General features: G+C 49.6%; 1 protein-coding gene across 2 annotated transcripts in view; it reads right to left on the reverse strand.

The window, feature by feature from the left end:
* JUP (junction plakoglobin) overlaps nt 1-13981 on the reverse strand; it is a 50617-nt gene extending 36636 nt beyond the window's left edge. The window contains exon 1 of one of the 2 annotated variants that reach the window (XM_084615449.1): nt 13884-13981. The gene's annotated coding sequence lies outside the window, so the exon portion shown is untranslated. Of the gene's footprint in view, nt 1-12768; nt 13106-13883 lie in introns of those variants that run through there. The other variant, XM_084615450.1, reaches the window with a different exon arrangement.
* Nucleotides 13982-18623: the final 4642 nt, after the last annotated feature.

An 18623-nucleotide genomic window follows, 5' to 3' on the forward strand; every position in this document is an offset into this window, starting at 1 on the left:
ATAAAGATGCCACTAACAAAGCGTGTTCCTGTCAACCCCTCAGTCACCTAGCTTTCAAGTGCTCCCCATCTCCTCCAAGATGTGGCAGACTAAGCTCTTTGGGGCAGGGGTCGCCTCTTCCTCCATTTGCACAGAGCACCATAAGGCTGTATCCCTCAGTCCCGAAGGCAGCCTTCGGGGATTACCCCTAGATGCACAATAGACCTGGCATTTCCCACGGCCTCTTCGAAACCACATTCAGCGCTACTCCTTGTGTAGGATCGGGATGAGCCATCTGTGCTCCTCGATAGGAAAGGCATTTGATTTTAAAGTTTAATAGCAACCCTTTCTGCGTAAGAGGATGTTCTCTCGTTGGCAGGAGAAGCTGGGTCTTCTCCTGGGGACACAGCTTCTGGTGCAGGAAATCACCGTTGGCGCTACAGCACGGGGCTCAGCTTCCTTCTCACCAGTCACATTTCCTGGAGAAATCAGCAGTAGCTGAACTCAGCTGTCCTCGGTGAGTTTTATCAGAAGGAAACAAGCAATAGCACTTGGCTCAGTGCTTGACACCATGCTGGCAGACACTCTCTAAAAACCTGGATGGGCACCTTGGAGAGTGTATTTCTCTCGGTCATTAAGGTCACGAGAATGCATCTTAGTATGTCTCAGTGGGCATTAATAGAGGTGCAGTTGCCCTACACTGTGACAAAACAGTCTCCCTCCGTGGTCCAGCAAGGACACCCAGCCATCGCTTCTCTCAGGCAGAGACCGTCATCTCTCTCACTGCTGGTCAGAGATTTGTCCTGGCTGTACAGTTCCCCACCAACACTGTGATATCCCCAGCAAACCAAATTGTCTAACCAGTACAGCATTTACACTTTGTTGTTTACGTTTTTCGGAGCTTGAGAATAGTAATCACCCGCAGCTGTAAGTTACCACACAGCTCTTTCTAAGCAAGCACATTTATTCTTAAGGTGAAAACGTTAGAGAAAGCAATTCAAACCCAACAAAAGAATCTACAGGCATGCTAATAAATGTACCACAGATCACCCCACAACTCTGCAGGAGCTCTGGTAGAAGTCAGTCCTACAAACCCCACCAAAGGGTTCTTCTGTGGTTACAAGCTCATAATGGCTTTAGCTCAGAACAGGCACCCCCATGCATGTATTGGGCTTTCCTCTACACAGCCTGAGCCTTTGTGCTTCAGATGCCAAAAACAGGTAATCAGTAGACACGGGTCCCTTCAGAGAATTGCCACAACTGTCCCACTTTCATTTAAGGAAACCAACATCAAACCTCAGGAACAGAAACTCTACATGCTCAGATTCTCTCATTAATGCCCGTTTGTTCTTGTTGGAAATATCAGTGGGACAGATGAGAGAACTTGCCATTTGCCCATGAATAGGAGATTCTGGCATGCTTGCTTGAGCTGCCCGTGACTCCAAAACAATACAATTAATCACAGTAACTCCATCTGGAGAAGATAGCTTTTTAAAAGTAATAAAATCTATGAACAAAGAGCTCCCTAAGATCACAATAATTGCAGGCTTTAAATTTAGGCTTTGAGGCACTCGTGCTATTTCCAGCTTGGATAATGGCGAGAAAAATACAGTATTTCTGTAGTGCACTCCCCATTTTACAGCCAAGAAAGGCATTCAAGAGGGAGAAAACAAAAGGATTTGGGGTCCTAACTTCATTTCTATATTCAACCGCATTACATCTGCAGAGTTCAGATGTTTCATAAGAAATTATAACCAACACCAGTCAACGCCCAGCCTGTCCGAGCAAGTTAATGGTTTGCCACTAGTGCCCTGCCTGCGTGTCAGAGTGATTACTAGGCAGCTGTTTAAATTGGCCAAAGGTCTTTTTACCACCAGTTAAGCAAATGCACTTCATGCCGTGATATGCCCTAGTAAGTCAATGCCACAAAGCAACAGAGTCCAAAGGCAGCATGGCTCCACATTCCCGATATAGCAGCCGCAGACAGATGTGACACCCGCAGAAAGCTATACAGCTTCCCCCTTCCACCCCCCATCTCCCCTCTGCCAGCTAGGCACTTTCCACAAAAGAAGGGCAGGGGAACGCTTCTTATACAAGTTTGCTAGCAAAATGATGCAATTGACATATGCGGATCCTAATTAGGAAATTTAGTTTTTTCCAAAACCGAATGAGCCTTCAAAGAATTCACAACAGCCACACTCATCTGTTAACAAGTCTCATTTGTCTTCAGTGCACTAGAAAAAAACTTGAGCAGAGTTCACCCTTTCCAATTTCATTGCGTAGCTGGAGAAAGAATTATCTTTCCGGAGCTGGAAATGGTCTCCCACCCCCGCCACTGCTTGCTGCCAAACACCAGCAATATTTTTCATCCAGAGATGTCAAGGCACTTTACAAGGGGAAGGCAAAGTTGGGAAACTGAGGCAGGGTTGAAGCAACTTGCCCTTGGTCACAGTAGAACCAGGGTTCTAGTTTCAGTTTCTAGACCAGTATCCCCCCCTCTCCCTCCCAGGGCCATGCTGCCTCAACATCTCAGGCCCAGTTTGTATTTATTTTTACAGCTGTTCATGGGTAATGGCTTTGGTCAACCAGGTGTGGAATATTCAAAAAACATTTAGCAACCCAGATCACTTTCACCTGGCTGTCCATCCTGCCTCAGGAGTGGGCAGAAACCAAAGTCTCTCACTCAACATCCTGAAGAGAACCTTGAGACACATTTGGTTTAAGTACTGAGAAGCCAAAACTCTCAGTGCACTGGGGCTAATGATGCAAACACATCTGTAGACAACATCTGTATTAAGAGTTTCAGATTGAATGCCACACCCCCTGCCCTTTCTGTAGAAATGATTTCAGAACAAAGTGACTGAAGCATTATGAAATGCCTAAAGGCCTGACAGAATCTGCAGAAAAACTAATCAGGGATGGCAGATTTAGAAAGATATTTCAAACCTCCATCTAATTAGAAACATCTTTGTGTCTGAGGACTGTTTCCCCAGCCCAGCAGTTTATGAAATATACATTATTCCTACACAAGAGAAGTGGGAGGTCTGTTTGTCAACGAGATTTCAGACAAGAGCACAGCAATATTCCTAGGCTGCATATTAAACTTCAAAGGTAGAACTGCACTTGTCACTTATGTGCTTGTTTCAAAAGAGGTCTGAGTGCTGAAAAGGAAATTCCTGCTCTGCAGACACAGGAGTGTTTTATTCTGTAAACACCTGTAGTATCAGTAGGTTTCAGTGGGGAGCACTAGACCATCCTAGGACAAAATCACGGATTCCATTTCAACCAAGGCTATTTATGCAGTACCACTGATGCTTTACAGATTGGTCATAGGTGATCCCTGCCCTAGAGATCCTCAGATACTAAGGTGACGGGCATGAGGCAAAAACCTAGACAGTGGAGAATACTTGCAACAGAAGATCAGTTCTCTGGTCTTTTTGAAACTGCTCTGAAGGACAGAAGATACATTAGGAGCACTTTCCAAGGAGAGAGGCCAATAACCCACATCACCCAGCTAATGCTGTTCCCTCACTAAATGGGTCCTAATGCCCTTGTCTACTAAGAAGCATTTACTACTTATGCTTTCCATCCACAGATCCCAAAGCACTTTGGGAAGGCAGGTCCATGTCTCCCCAAAGCCACACAACAAGCACATAAGACAGTGAAGAGAAGTCCAACTCCTCCTGTGTCATGTATGACTGCTGACTACCTGCACCCTTCACTACCATAGCTTATTTCTTACTGCAAAGCACTTTCAGATACTCAGAGAATGAGAAGGATCATACAAAACCTAATTCTATTCCAGCTACCAGCTTACATGCCTAACCTGAAACATTTCCCCAGCACTTTCAGATTCCAAAATTAATGTGACATTCAACTGAAGTTTGACAAGCTAATTAGACCAGGCAAGCTCATGCCTGAAAACATTTACATCTTTAGATGAGATCAGTAAAACAGTCAGAACCAGGACTTGCAGCTACCTGCAATGTGCTTTTTGGTTAGACGCTACACCAGGGTCAGGAAGGAGCAATCACAACAGCAAAGTAGGGCAGACTTTTTTAAATTTGTCAGTGAAGAAAGCACCTCCCTTTGCAAGAGCACAAACATTAGTTTCTATAGAATACCTCTCAGCCATTACTGTCAAGAACTGGTAAGGAAATCCAATCTAGCCAAGCCAGATCTTTGCTATTTGCCAGGGAAGCTTCCCCAATAGGACTTACCATGACCAGCTAATGTGTTAAACTAGGACCTGGCCTTGTCCATACTGGGATTGTCACACGTGTTTGATGACATTAGATAACATGTTAAAACACTCCTCTTTTCCTAGTGTAGACATTGCTTAAAGGAGAGACAAGCAACTCATTCCCTCTTCACTGACCCTGCCACACTTGTTTTATTCCACATCCCAAAGGTTCCAAGTTCCTGAAATATTTTGCGTTTTGTTTTGGTGACTGCCACTGTGCAACTACACCCCCTTTTAAAGCTGCTTCAGTCAGGTTTTGAGATTCCTTTGCCAGTTTTTCTACATGCAGATACAATACTCCTGCTACCCCACATAATCATCATCTCCAACTGCTCCTCTGAACCACCTGCTGTGTGGTGTCACACTGGATGGGGGAAAAAGAAAAGGAGGACTTGTGGCACCTTAGAGACTAACCAATTTATTTGAGCATAAGCTTTCATGAGCTACAGCTCACTTCATCGGATGCATGCAGTGGAAAATACAGTGGGGAGATTTATATACACAGACAACATGAAATAATGGGTGTTACCATACACTGTAACAAGAGTGATCAGGTAAGATGACAGCTAGGAACTTGGTGAAGAGCTACTGGCCCCATGAAACTACAGAAGGGTTGCCAGTGTTCTGAAAGAGCCACAAATCTTCTCAGACATGAAGGTGAGAGTCAAAGGTCTCTAATCAGACCCACAATTGGTGCACCTGCACCAACGGTGAAAAGCAGAACGATCTTGTGGATCAGGCACTAGACCGGGAGTCAGAAGGCAAGTTTTGCAAAAAGAAAAGGAGTACTTGTGGCACCTTAGAGACTAACAAATTTATTTGAGCACAAGCTTTAGTCAGCTACAGTGGCCCACCTTGATTATCACTACAAAAGGTTCTCCCCCTCCCCGGTAATAGCTCACCTTACCTGATCACTCGTTACAGTGTGTATGGTAACACCCATTGGTTCATGTTCTCCGGGTATATAAATCTCCCCACTGTATTTTCCACTGAATGCATCCGATGAAGTGAGCTGTAGCTCACGAAAGCTTATGCTCAAATAAATTTGTTAGTCTCTAAGATGCCACAGTACTCCTTTTCTTCTTTTTGTGGATACAGACTAACAAGGCTGCTCCTCTGAAACCTGTCATAAGACAAGTTCTATTTCCAGTCCTGCCACCTCTTGGGCATCTCGCACCACTCTGCTTTTGGGCTTGTCGGGGGAGAAAGTTGTATCAGATTAATTTAAAGGGTGGGAGTTAAGTTGATTGTTACACCACCACTAACCCCTGCATAGACATGCTTGATTTAAGAGATTTAAGAGCGACTTCTTTTGGTTTGGCTGACCTCAATTAAGAATTGGTTGAAGAGAAACAAACAAACTGATGCAAACAACTGTGTGGACACTTAAATCTGTGCAACTTTTTTTTTTTTTTTAATGTAGGAAAGACATCAGTTTCCCTATCTACCACAGGGGGATGAAAGTACTTGCCTTCCTTTGTGGAGTGCTTTAAGAGCTCTGATAAAAGTGCTATGGAAGACCAAGTGTCTTCTGAAACTGATCCAGAGCTAAAGTGTAAAAAGCCAAATCCTACACAGCACAAGAAGAACAGAGGCTTAGAGATAAACTTTAGAAGCAACAGGACCAAACTCAAAGTTGGAAGAGCCCCACAACCATCAAAACCTTACTGATCCCAGCTCCTGAACCTGATCATGGATTTGTGGGGGGAAGCCTGCTAAAGCAGTTAGTTCTGTACTGGTCATTATCAAGGATAAATATTGCCTGGGACTAGAGGGGAAGTTGTTCAAGGTCTGCAACTATAAGGAAGGAGAATCAGCTTCAGAGGTGGTAGAAGCAACTGACCTTCCCAACTGGAAGCTAAGCACTGGGGAAGCTGTAACATGAGAGACAGCTGTAACCTCTCAACTGTGTGAAGTGACCATGGATTCAAGTGGTGTTCAACTTACTCCAAGCGTTCCCCAAAAAGATGCTTTTGTGCATCTGGAAATGCAGCTCTGCACCAGCAGGATTGGGTTGCTGACAACAATGGGTTGCTGACAACAATGCTATAAATGGAGTTTCCGCTCCCCTCAGTTCTGAAGGAAGTGGCCTTTTTCCTCAGCTGTGCAGAATTGCTCATTGCTGGGGAGACTCCTCTGAGACAGACATGGTGTTGCTTTAGTGGGCTTATGACATAGGTGACTTTGGAGAGATGTCATCATGTTTAATACGTCTGTTTTTAAATCCTTTACAGTTTTACACCACTACCCTGCTGGGGGCAGGGGGGGTGGAGATGGGGTTAGAGAGCTCTTCAGAACTACGACTGCAACACTTAAAACTCTCCCCACTTCACCACTGGCATGGTCCAGGCCTGCGAGGACTCTGGGGGCTTCCAATACCCTGTTCTCATGAGCAGGCAGAAGTAGTCTGTTCTTCCTGACACAATTATCCATGGCACCAACCCCCACACCCAGCAAGTTGCCAAGTTAAGTTTTCACTAGCCACATAGCCCTCCTTCTGGAAGACTGCTGGTTGAAAGCATGGAAAGGTTAAGCACTAGTCTTGTCAATCCTGACTGCGTGTTTAGGGTATCTCTACGCAGCCCGTGGAAGCAAGCCATCCAGCCTGGGTCAGACTTAGGAAGGGGGTGGGCTTCAGAGCCTGAGCTGCAATTTCAAAGCGCTGTCTACACAGCTATTCTTGGAGCACTAGCACGAGACCCACTAGCCTAAGTCCCTCACATCCGGTTCCCGTCCCTGTCCCCCCCCCCCGCCAGGCTGGGAGGCTCGCTGCAAGGGCTGTGTAGAGACACTCTCAGAGCTAGTTTATTTTGATAGCCCTGTTTGAAAGAAACTGACTTGGGGAGGATACACCCATGACTCATGGGTTGCTGAGACAATAGAAGATAAAAATCCATTGTTCTAAAGTGGCTGAAGCGCAGTGGCTGTTTTGCATGGACTCTCTGGCAAGCCTGAGAGAGGGAGGTTACTGGGACCCACTCTCCTACATGCCATAATTCAAGTTGCATTTTTTAACTAGTTTTCCCCAAAATGGCCCAAGCAATTTGTTCGCATTAACCCAGCTACCTAAAAAAACGTAAGACAAATGTGAAGTTGCAAAGCACAAAAAAAGCCATTTCAAACCACAAGCTTTTGCATTCCTATAGCTTAATGGCCAAACCCACTTAAACCAAATTTGCAGTAAAATGAGTATTTCCATGACATTTTATGGAACCCTTCCAAGCTGATGAATAGTTACAGATTTAGGATGTACAAAGACAGTTTAATTGGGTATTCTGTACTTTTATAGTCTATTCAATAAACATTAACAAAGGACATGAAAATGGACATTTAAACCTCTCCAAATCCATTATCAGAGAATGAACGTATCTATTGGAGTGTTTTGCCTCTATTACAAACAGCAGGGACCTTGGTCAAGTGACAGGGATCTCCATGTCGTGCCAACCCCATTTAGGAACACAGCTGGAAAGCAGAGGCTCCATCCAATCACCGAAAAGGAGATGGTTGCTTTTAAATCCACCTGGAAATTCTCACTTCTCTTAACACCCATGGGAACAGAGAGCTAGAGATTCTCCAATCCCAAACTGACAGGTGAGTGAAAGTGCACAGATGGCTACTTGGTGTTGGCACTTCTTCACTCCAGTATTTCATCAACACTCAGAGGTGGAGAAAAAGTCTGGACAAAGATGCTGCTGGAGACAGACTTCTTTTTTTGGTTCATTACAGCAGAGTCAGACTATAACAAGGCCATTTACGCCCTCAGAGTTACCGTCTCCAATGGTAAAAGAACCAAACAGCATCATTGCAGGGTTCTGAACTTTACCTCTAAGCTGGGATACGGGGCTTTCATTAACAGGTGGAAGGACCATGTGCGCTATGGCTTCACCACTCTAGGTGAACAAGTAGCACAAATACCAGAGAAGCAGGGTGCCAGCTGCTCCAGGGCACAGTGGTGGGTTTGCTGGATCTACACAACCTGCTCTTAACACTGCAGTGCAGGAATTAGCTACAAGTAGAAGCACTATGGAGTCTTCATAGCTCAAGCAAAGGTTTTGTTTCAAGAAGAGCTTGTGTCGTGCACATGGACAAAACTACTTCAGCTTTAGCATCAATGCCTCTAGAAGAAGGGAAGGATTTCAGAGAAAGATGGTGCAGAGAAACATTGAATAGCTTCATTCAACTGCATGTGGAAGGGATCTACTGTTGGCAGGGGATGGATCTAGGTGCAGAGATCCATCCATTCCAGTAGTTGACAGGAGAGAACCTTTGTTTTGTGGTTAGAAAGGCAGGAGAAATGAGGGACAGATTTGACTTGCTGTAGGTCCAAGTATTTGAATAGGAAAAGGTCACGCATTTCCCAGAGGGCCTGCTACTTCTTGGGGCACACCAGAGGAACTCAAGAGCTCATGGGCGTCTGTAGCTACACTACAGGGTGTTGGGGGAATTCGAGTTTGCAAGCAAGTGCTTGCTAGTGGGAGTTTCAAGGGGATTCCAGTACAGAAGAACACATGTGAGTAGCATCATGCCTTTAACATCTCCTTCCAGCTTCTCCTTAGTCTCTCTGCCCTTCTTTAACCTCCCTGGCCCAGTCCTGCTCTTCCAGCCCCAGTACTGATGCGCCTGGGGATAAGAGACACTGACTTGATGGAGCTCTTACAGTGCTCCAGAAAAGGCAACTGAGCATCAGTACCCCATTTTGCAGATGGGGTAACAGACACAGGGGAAGAAGTGACTCATCCAAGGTCACATGGAGGGTCCATATTGGAACTGAGAATAGAATCCAGGAGTCACTACCCTACCCGCTGGAGCTCACTCATTCTCTGCAAGAACATGTCTACTTTAATCAGGCACGCAAGCAGGTGCAGCGTGGGCAAGACACAGATAACCTGCTACTTCACATCTAAAACTGACATCCTTTGCTTTTTAACTGAGACTGGCAGAGCCAGAGTTGTTAATGCTTGACTTGAAAGTCACCCTGAATGCACTAACACCTGACCCACAAGCTCAGAGTACTCACGAACGTCACCCCCAACATATTTTTAGAGACCCATGGAGCTAAAACACAAGTGGGCACTTTGTTTCCCTTCAGGCAGAGATCAGCATGACTCATTTCAAAAGGTTCCCAAGACACAGCCCCAGCAATTGAACACACTTAAGTGCCTCCTCTCCTCTTTCAAAACGCTCACAATCCTGCCATCCACCTCAGTGAAGGAATATGCTGTTCTGCCTGCTGGGAATACACCCCAGGTGAACACTGCCCTCCTTGAGAATTCAGAACATGGACACGGAGATCCTGGAAATAAATAGCACATTCTCAGCACTGCCAGTCTCCATACTGACAGGTTTCAGAGTAGCAGCCGTGTTAGTTTGTATTCACAAAAAGAAAAGGAGTACTAGTGGCACCTTAGAGACTAATCAATTTATTTGAACATAAGCTTTCAAAAGCTACAGCTCACTTCATCCGATGCCACTAGTACTCCTTTTCTTTTTTCTCCAAACTGAGAAATTTATTGGCCTAGAAGAAAAGAGCAACTTTAAATACTCCGTAGAATGCTGGGACACCGGCCGATTTCAGAACATTTGGTATTATTGTGAAAAGATGTTTTTATTTCTTTTGCTCTTCCCAAACTTAATTTCTACCCAAGAAAACCACAAGCACAAGAAGTTTCATCTTTCACATGCATCTTGTATTTTCTGCAGTTTGGTTCTAAGCAGGCTTTGCTACAACATTCACTGAGAATAGAGGGTTTAAATCAATGGTACAGCATCACACCAACTTCTAGATTCCCACCACCCACCACTTTTTCCATGCCAGATGCTAGGTCAGTTTTCCGCACTGGGGTGGATATCAGCCCCGAACAGAAAGTGCAAAGACACAATGCTTTGTGTTCAGTTACTTCACAACAACAGAATAGTCTGAGGCCAGGTCTACATGCAAAAGTTAAATCCACTCAGCTACGTCACTCAGGTGTGAAAAATTCACATCCCGGAGAAATGCAGGTAAGCCAGCCTAACCCCTCATGTAGACAGTTCCTCCAACAACCTAGCCCGCCTCTCTGGGAGGTGGATTAAATAATTTTATTAAGATGCTGTTGAAGTAAACGGTACAGAGTTTAAGTATAGAAGTTTCTGGTTATCAGGGAATAAGGTACAGATTATAACATGGATGGGAGAACCCCCCCTGTTGCTGTAGTGAGTCCTCACACTGAGGAACTATAGCAGCACAAATGTAGCATTTCAAGAAGAAACAAGCCCTCAGACTTTTACAATGCACAATCAGGTCTATATTCTGTTATGGACAGCACCAAGCACCGCTGCCTGACTCCCCTTCATGCAGCTCTCCCTGTATTTACCATATAATTAAATATGCACCCTCCCCACTGAGAGCAAAGTACATCAGGGCATTTACAAATACATGTTCACACTGATTTTATGGCAGCAATTTTCTACTGAGATTCTCTTTTCAGGGTCCTTATACAAGAGTTTTTTCCCCCCAGGCAACTCCCAGCAACACTTTGGCATTGTCCCTTCATCTTTGCTGCAAACCTAATTAATTAAGCTAATCATTTAGTAATGCAATTAGAACACCCTCTCCACTACCAGTGCCAGGGTTCCCCCAAAGCCCGGCAGCATGGCAGACTGAACATGCTTGTAATTTTACCCCATGGATTCCTTCCTTTTGCAGACTCATGTCCTCCATTTTTACCTTCCACTCACACATGAGGTTTGAGTTTATTCCTTCACTCCTCACCATCACACTCAAAGTCCTGCCTACTTTCATACTCAATACTAACTCCCTCTCACTTAAGGACAGTTCTGGTAATAAGATGAGAACACACAAGATTTGGGGCTCTAAAGTTACTTTACTCCAACGTGCTGCAAAGTATAACAAACTGGCTCGAGCTCTTATAAATAGGGCCCTACCAAATTCACATCCGTGAAAAACGTGTCACAGACCATGAAATCTGGTCTCCACTGTGAAACCTGGCTATTGTGGGGGGGTGAGGGGTGTCACTGTATTTCTACCCTTAATTCTGTGCTGCTGCTGGCAGAAGCACTGCCTACAGAACTGGGCTCCCAGCCAGAAGCTGCTACTGTCCGGCCACCCAGCTCTGAAGGTAGCACAGAAGTAAGGGTGAAAATATTGCAAACCTTCCCCCCTCCCCCCCCCCCAATAATAGCCTTGTGACCTCCTTTTGGGTTGGGACCCCCAGTTTGAGAAACGCTACCTTAAGGGCTTTACAGGTTTATATTTTTTTTTAATACATAGCCATGCTTTGTGACAACACCATGAAACATAAGATTTAAATCTCTGAAACCATGGATTTTAAAAATGACTGTGAAATTTACCAAAATGGACAGTGAATTTGATAGGGACCTATTTATAAGGTCCCAAATTCAGCTTTGAAGGATGTGACAGACTGTGCAATCACCATACTGCCGAGATCAAGCATGCATGCGCTCTGAAAACCAACAAGGGACACTGAGGGTATGTGCACACCAAGAAGACTAGACCAGCACAGCGACACAGTGTAGACACAGCCTTCTTGAAGGAGTTTTGCTGTCAGCGGAGGGCCACCTCCTCCCGGAACTACTTCCATCAACATTGCTGTATAGTATCTACACTGGGGTGTGGTTTTTTCAGGCCCCAACCTACATAGATATGCCAACAGAGTTTTCAAGTGTAGGCCAAGCCTACCTAGCCAACTGCATGGCAAACAAATTTAACTTGCAATCTAAGTGTCAACTTGCTTGCAAATCAAGCCTCTACCACTACAAGCCATGTGACTACAAGGGACTCCAATCAGGCAATTTCATTAAAGAGAGTCAACACTGTTCACTTGTACAGGATCTTCCTTCCAAAGACCTCAAAACACTGGGAGCCAAATGCCCAAACCCTGCCTGCACCAGTTTTTGTGTTTCACAAGAAAAAACGCATCAGTCACACACTCACTGCATGTGAATCAAGAAAGCATGTTTGATCATTTTATAACAAATACATGAACAGTATACAGCAACCTCAGAAAGCGAATGTGTCAAACGCTGATAAGCAGCCACACTGCAACTTCACCCTGAAAGCTGGTTGTACTAGATCCACTGCACTGTCAATTACATAGAGAGGGACAATTTTAAGTGCATGTTGCTCAGGCCTCAAAGAAATTGTCATCTTATGTTAGCATATGGAGAGCTGAGTCTGAACGCTGTCTCCTCCTTCCTCCCATAACAATCAGGAGAGCAGTGATCCCACTCTCACCGAAGGCCAGCCAAGGAGACAATTTTCAAACTTGCTGCCAAGGAATCAACAGCCACAGCAAGACTCGAGCAAACAAACAGGAAACCCCCATTTTGAGCTTTAAACAACAACAACAGTAGTGTAATTTCAAGGACCAGCTGAAGTGGATTTGCAGAACATCTTGCTCAGTGATTTTTGTAATTTGGCATTCAAGAGGAAATCAAGCTGCACTGCCTGTTACCAAGATTTCCCGAATTATAAAACAGCTCATTAAGCCTGAAAACCCAAGACAACTCCAGTTTACACCACTTGCCTTTAAGAAGCAGCAGGCGTCCCTTCGGTTTAATGCACAGTATAGATTTCTGGGTGCAAAACAGATACAAGGCGTCTCACGCTCCAGATCCCATCAGGATCCAGTTTCTCCGTGCAAAGCAACTTCTCCCTGGACGTTTAGCAGGAACCCGGCAAACCTGACGCTCCAGCCAAGGCGACTGCAGAGGGTGGTCGGAGCGCGCTTCGGATTCTCGGCATTAAATACACACGGCGCCTGCATGGCCTTCAGCGACGCCCCGGCTTGATCAGGAGCGACCGGAGGGCGCGTTAAACGCCGGCGAGAGCGGTCACGCTGGGAACGCGTCTCCTGGGCGAGGGACGAGCCCCCATCGCCAGCCGGCGAACGGACCGCGGGCCCGCGGCCACAGACACGGGCCCGCCCCCGCCCCCGCCCCGCCCCCAGCGCCGCCCCGGCCCCAGACTTGCACCAACTTTGCTCGTGCGCCGCTTGGCTCGTGCCAGACCCCAGACAAACCGGCACAACCCCCCCCGCCCCGCCCGGAGCCCCGGGCACGGAGCCCTTCCCCCCCCCACGCTGAACCCCCCCCGCCCCGAGCCCCCCCTACGCTGAATCCCCCCTCCGCCCCGAGCCCCCCCCCCCACGCTGAACCCCCCCGCCCCGCACGGGGACACGGAGCCCCCCACGCTGAACCCCCCCCGCCCCGCCCGGAGCCCCGGGCACGGAGCCCTTCCCCCCCCCACGCTGAACCCCCCCCCGCCCCGCCCGGAGCCCTTCCCCCCCCCACGCTGAACCCCCCCCGCCCCGCCCGGAGCCCTTCCCCCCCCCACGCTGAACCCCCCCCGCCCCGCCCGGAGCCCTTCCCCCCCCCACGCCGAACCCCCCCCACGCCCCGCACGGGGGCCCGGACACGGAGATCCCCCCCCGCCCCGGGCCCTGCCCGCGAGGCTCGGAGCCGGGACCGCTGCGCCCCCCCGCCGACGTTGACCCGGGAGAGGCGCCGCCCTGAGCCCTCGCCACGGCGGGGTGGGGCGGGGCGGGAGGGGGCGGTTCCCCCTCAGACTCTCGCCCCCCGGACCCCCAATGCCGCTCCCGGGCACGCGGAGCCCCTCAGCCCGCCCGGCGCGAGCCCTCACCTGCGCGCGCTGCCCCGCTCCCGCCCGGCACTGGCGGCCGCCCGGCTCGCACCCAGCGAACAAAAGGCGGGTGGGGCAGAGCCCGCAGCCCAGCCCCGCCCCCGCGGTCCCCATGGACACAGGCACCGCCCGCTCGCCGCCGCCCATTCATTGGCCCGCTCGCCCTTCCCTCACGCCGGCAGGGGCGGGGGCTCCGCCGCCCCCTGGCTCGCTGGACCGCCTCCCCATTGGCCGCCTGCCGAGCGGAGGGCGGCCGGGCACGCGGGGCCGGAAGCGGATTGGCGCTTGGATTGGGAGCTGGGAGGCAATTGGACGTCGGGGATGGCGGTCACGGGGCGGAAGGCCGGGGGTGGGGGGGTGTCCCTCAGGCAAGTGGGGAGGTGCCCACCTGGATGAGGTCATGCAGGTGAGGGAGGGGCTCGAGGCTAGGAGGGAGGAGCCTGCGAAAGGGGAGGGGCGGGGCAGCAGGAAGCCGGGGTGGGGGCAGGGGGAGTCTGGCAGGGGCAGGGGGAAGCCGGCTGGGGGACAGGGGGAGTCTGGGGTGGGGCAGGGGGAAGCCAGGGGCGGGGGAGTCTGGCAGGGGCGGGGGGAAGTCGGGGGCAAGGGGAGGGGGCGGGGCAGCCAGGGTTGGGGGCAGGGGGAGTCTGGCAGGGGGAGGGGGAAGGCGGGGGCAGGGGAGTCTGGTAGGGGCAGGGGGAGTCTGGGGTGGGGCAGGGGGAAGCCAGGGGCGGGGGAGTCTGGCAGGGGCGGGGGGAAGTTGGGGGCAAGGGGAGGGGGGAGCCAGAGTTGGGGGCAGGGGGAGTCTGGCAGGGGGAGGGGGAATCTGGCAGGGGTGGAGGGAAGGGGGAAGCCAAGGTCGGGGGAGTCTGGTAGGGGCAACAGGAAGCCGGGGTGGGGGCAGGGGGAGTCTGGCAGGGGCAGGGGGAAGCCGGCTGGGGGAAGCCGGCTGGGGGACAGGGGGAGTCTGGGCTAGAAGCTGGGACCTGTTCAGTCCCCTAAGAACTCTTTGCAGTGCACCTTCAGGCAGCTCCCCAGAGCGGTCCCATCCCCCTCTAGGTAGCCCCCACAGACAGCAACCCTATTGTCCCCATCACCCCCCCAACACATACAGAAACCCCATTTCCCCTCTCCCAGCGAGAGGGCCGCCACCATAACACCCCACTTCTCCTTTCAGGGGGAGGCACGGGCCTGTTAATAACCACGTGGGTCACATCCCTCCGAGCGCGGGGGGATGCGTGTGACAGGCTGTGCCTAAGCTAGGACTTGGAGATGGAGCTCACAGTGGACAGCAGCCATGGCTCCCTCATGGGTTGCTGCACATGGTTTAGCTGTTTGAGCGCAACGGGCCCCGCCATGTTCAATAACCTCATGCTCAACCACCTCCCTTGGCAGGATCCAGTTCAAAACTGCCTTCGTTATTCTGCAACACCGCGGTGCACTAGCTCCAGCCAAGCTTGATGACTTTCTTGGCTCCCTTCTCTTCATGTAGCACTGGTTTCCCTTCTGGCCCCAAGCTTCCAACACAATCCCCTAATCCGTATGCAAGAGCCTTCTCCTCTGCCTCTCCTCCTGCCTGCACCAGGCTCCTTGTGTCACTCCATTTCTCTCCTGACTTCCTGTGAAAACATTTGTTTCTCCCTTGCATTCCCTGCAGCACAGCGCAAGCCCAGACAGGAACAACTGTGCAACCAATTTGACAGAGGAGAAATTGAAACGGAGTCACTTTTCTACTCCAGGGTCCCGGGGTCGGGAAGAACGATATTTCCTCCAATGATCAGAAATGATAAAAGACTTCCCATTAAAAAGCAATGAGGAGAACCTGTGCCCGGCCTGCAGGGAAAGGAGCAAGTTGATAGGAATAGCATCTCACAGTTTCAGAGTAACAGCCGTGTTAGTCTGTCTTTGCAAAAAGAAAAGGAGTACTTGTGGCACCTTAGAGACTAACCAATTTATTTGAGCATGAGCTTTCGTGAGCTACAGCTCACTTCATCGGATGCATGAAAGCTCATGCTCAAATAAATTGGTTAGTCTCTAAGGTGCCACAAGTCCTCCTTTTCTTATCTCACAGTTTAACACCCTGCCACCACCAGCGATGCTGACAAATGGACAGAAGATAAACCCCAGCAGCTTCCAGACGCTTGCTACAGTGACCAGGGACCCAGACCTGAGGCTTCTACCTCAATCACTCTTCCATAACCCTTTATCAGTGTTTCAAGCCAGACAAAGTATCTTGCATTTGAAATATCTTGGGACTTGGATTCTTTACCTCTTTGAAGTGTTTACAGAGATACCATGTGTCTGAAAGCCTCTATAGCCATGGTTCCCAAACTTTAACAGCCAGCGAACCCCTTTCACTAAATTGTGAAATCACATGAACCCCCTCCTAAAAATGAATATTTCCAGGGATTTAAGTTTAAATTTCCTCCACATTCCACAGGGCTCCTGCTGGCCCCCGTTGACTGCCCCAACTGCCCGGCCCTGCTCTCCCTGGGGCTCAGGCTCCCAGCCCCATGTGGAGCACTGGGGTTCAGGCTGCTGGCTCCCCTGCTCACAAATATACACACATTATATATAACTAGCCCTATATATGGCTAATGGGACCATCACGCCACTCTGAAGATCGCATGGTCATGGCTAAACAACTGCATTCCACAGGGTGTTATACACAGATGGGTGCAAGACAATGCATTCAAACCCTAATACAACTAAGAGCTTGTTCCTGGAAGCCAGGAGCGTCACAGCCAAGTTGCAGGTGGTCTGATGTGAGGCTGCCATCCATAGGGAGCTTAACAGCTCACTGAGCCAGAAGGCAAAGCAAACACCTCTGCTCCTATCTCTTTCCATCTCCATTCAATTAGGCATTTTCCTTTGATTTGTTGCACCCTCTTTGGTTGACACAAGGAGTACAATTTGTTAGTCTCTAAGGTGACACAAGTATTCCTCGTTGTCACACACACACACACACACACACTTTGGACCAGGACCAGATGTCAGTGGGGTTCCTCCAGCTTCGCAGTGCAGTCACTGAAATCACCCTTCTCTGTATCACCCTCAGTGTCTATTTCTCTCATTACACCTTGCCTGGATGGAGCTCACTGATCTGGCTGATGCAATCTTCCTTCTCTCATCACCCCGCCCTGTGCCCCCCTGTAGCTCACGAAAGCTTATGCTCAAATAAATTGGTTAGTCTCTAAGGTGCCACAAGTACTCCCCTCCTTCCTCCTCATCCATCCACTATCACCTTGGGGGGATGCCTGGGTTCGGTATTAACCTTGTCCTCTGCCTGTGGAAATTGTTGTTAACCCCACTCACCCTGCTGCTGATCAAGTCCAATGACAGGCTACCGTCCCTGCACAGGCAGCCTGGTGCGATTACTGCTCCAGAGAAACTAGAAGCCAAGTTTAACCGGGACAAATGGGGCTTTGCCAATCTACACTCAGGGTTTTTATTGAGCCATCTGTGCACAAGACCAGGTTCTTCTGGGGAAAAACAGGGGCAGAAAAGACCAGGATTAATCAAATTAAGCCGAGCACTAAAACCAAAACCTAAGAGGCCTTTTCTGCATATCAGAAAGGTGTCTGGGAGGGTTGAGGGAGGAATAAATAAAGGGGGCCCACGTCCTTTCATCACCCATAAAGAATTCACCAGCCAGGGCCCTGATTGCAGGAATATCCCTGCTGCACCCATGGACTTGAAAGGCTGGCTTTGGGGTTTTCCTGCTCCTGCTTCGGAAAGAGGGCGTGGGAGTTGGAAACTAACAGGTGAACAACACATCCAAGCAGATCCTTCACCACGCCCTGCCCTCCAGCACAGCTGCCTGCCTCCCGTCTCCCTCCATTAGATCCGGAAGAATCCCGGGACATGTCAGTTATTTGGGAACTGCTGTTCCTCGCCGTGTTATTTACACCGTCACCCTCTCATTCCAGCCTGTCAGCGCTGTCGATTCTCACCCACCCACCCCTCCTTGCTGCCCTGGCACCAGATTAACGAACTGGCAAACGTAACAGGTGCTGTACAGCTCCTGGTGTGTGTTTTCTGGTTTGTATCTCCTGCCCGGGGATTAGAGCACGGCCTGGCCTCCTGTGTTCAGCACGACTTGAACAACACAATTATCTGCCACTGCACTTTGTAGCCAGTCCCTTGGTAGCCCCTTTCCAGCCATCAGGAGAAAGGTTATTATTAAAACTCCATTTCCTGACAGTGCTTCCAGGCTTGATTCGTACCCCCATTAAAAACTATCAATGCACCGCGCTTTCCGAAAGCCATTTGTGTGACACAAGCCCGGCTGCACTTCCCTTCGGCTCCCTTGGCAGACTTCAATTGAAGCTGCTAATGCACAGTGGCTATGGTTCGCAGCGGTCCTACATCTAAGGCCTGTCAAAATAACGATCAGCTCAGAGAGTCCCTCTCCCCGCAGGGCAAGGCAAGGAGACAGGATGCAGGGCCAAGGCCATTCCTCATCACCCTGGACTGTCCCGCATCCCAAGGACAATCCCCTCAGCACCATAGAGAGAGAGCAGCCTGTGAGGATCCAGCACCGGGGGGGAAAGCAGGAATCGGCTTTATTCGTGGCAGCACTAAGTGGGCGCAGAGCAGAACGGGCGCAGCCAACGTGCGCTTTGCACAAGGCGGCTGGGAGCTCTGCACGGCAGGGATGGTATCCCAGCTCCATGTTTGTACAGTGCCTGGTGCAGCAGGGTCGGGTCCCTCGCGGGGGCTGCTGGGTGCTAGAGCAATACA

Source organism: Lepidochelys olivacea (genome assembly GCF_965140295.1).
Source record: "Lepidochelys olivacea isolate rLepOli2 genome assembly, chromosome: 27".
Lineage (NCBI taxonomy): Eukaryota > Metazoa > Chordata > Testudines > Cheloniidae > Lepidochelys > Lepidochelys olivacea.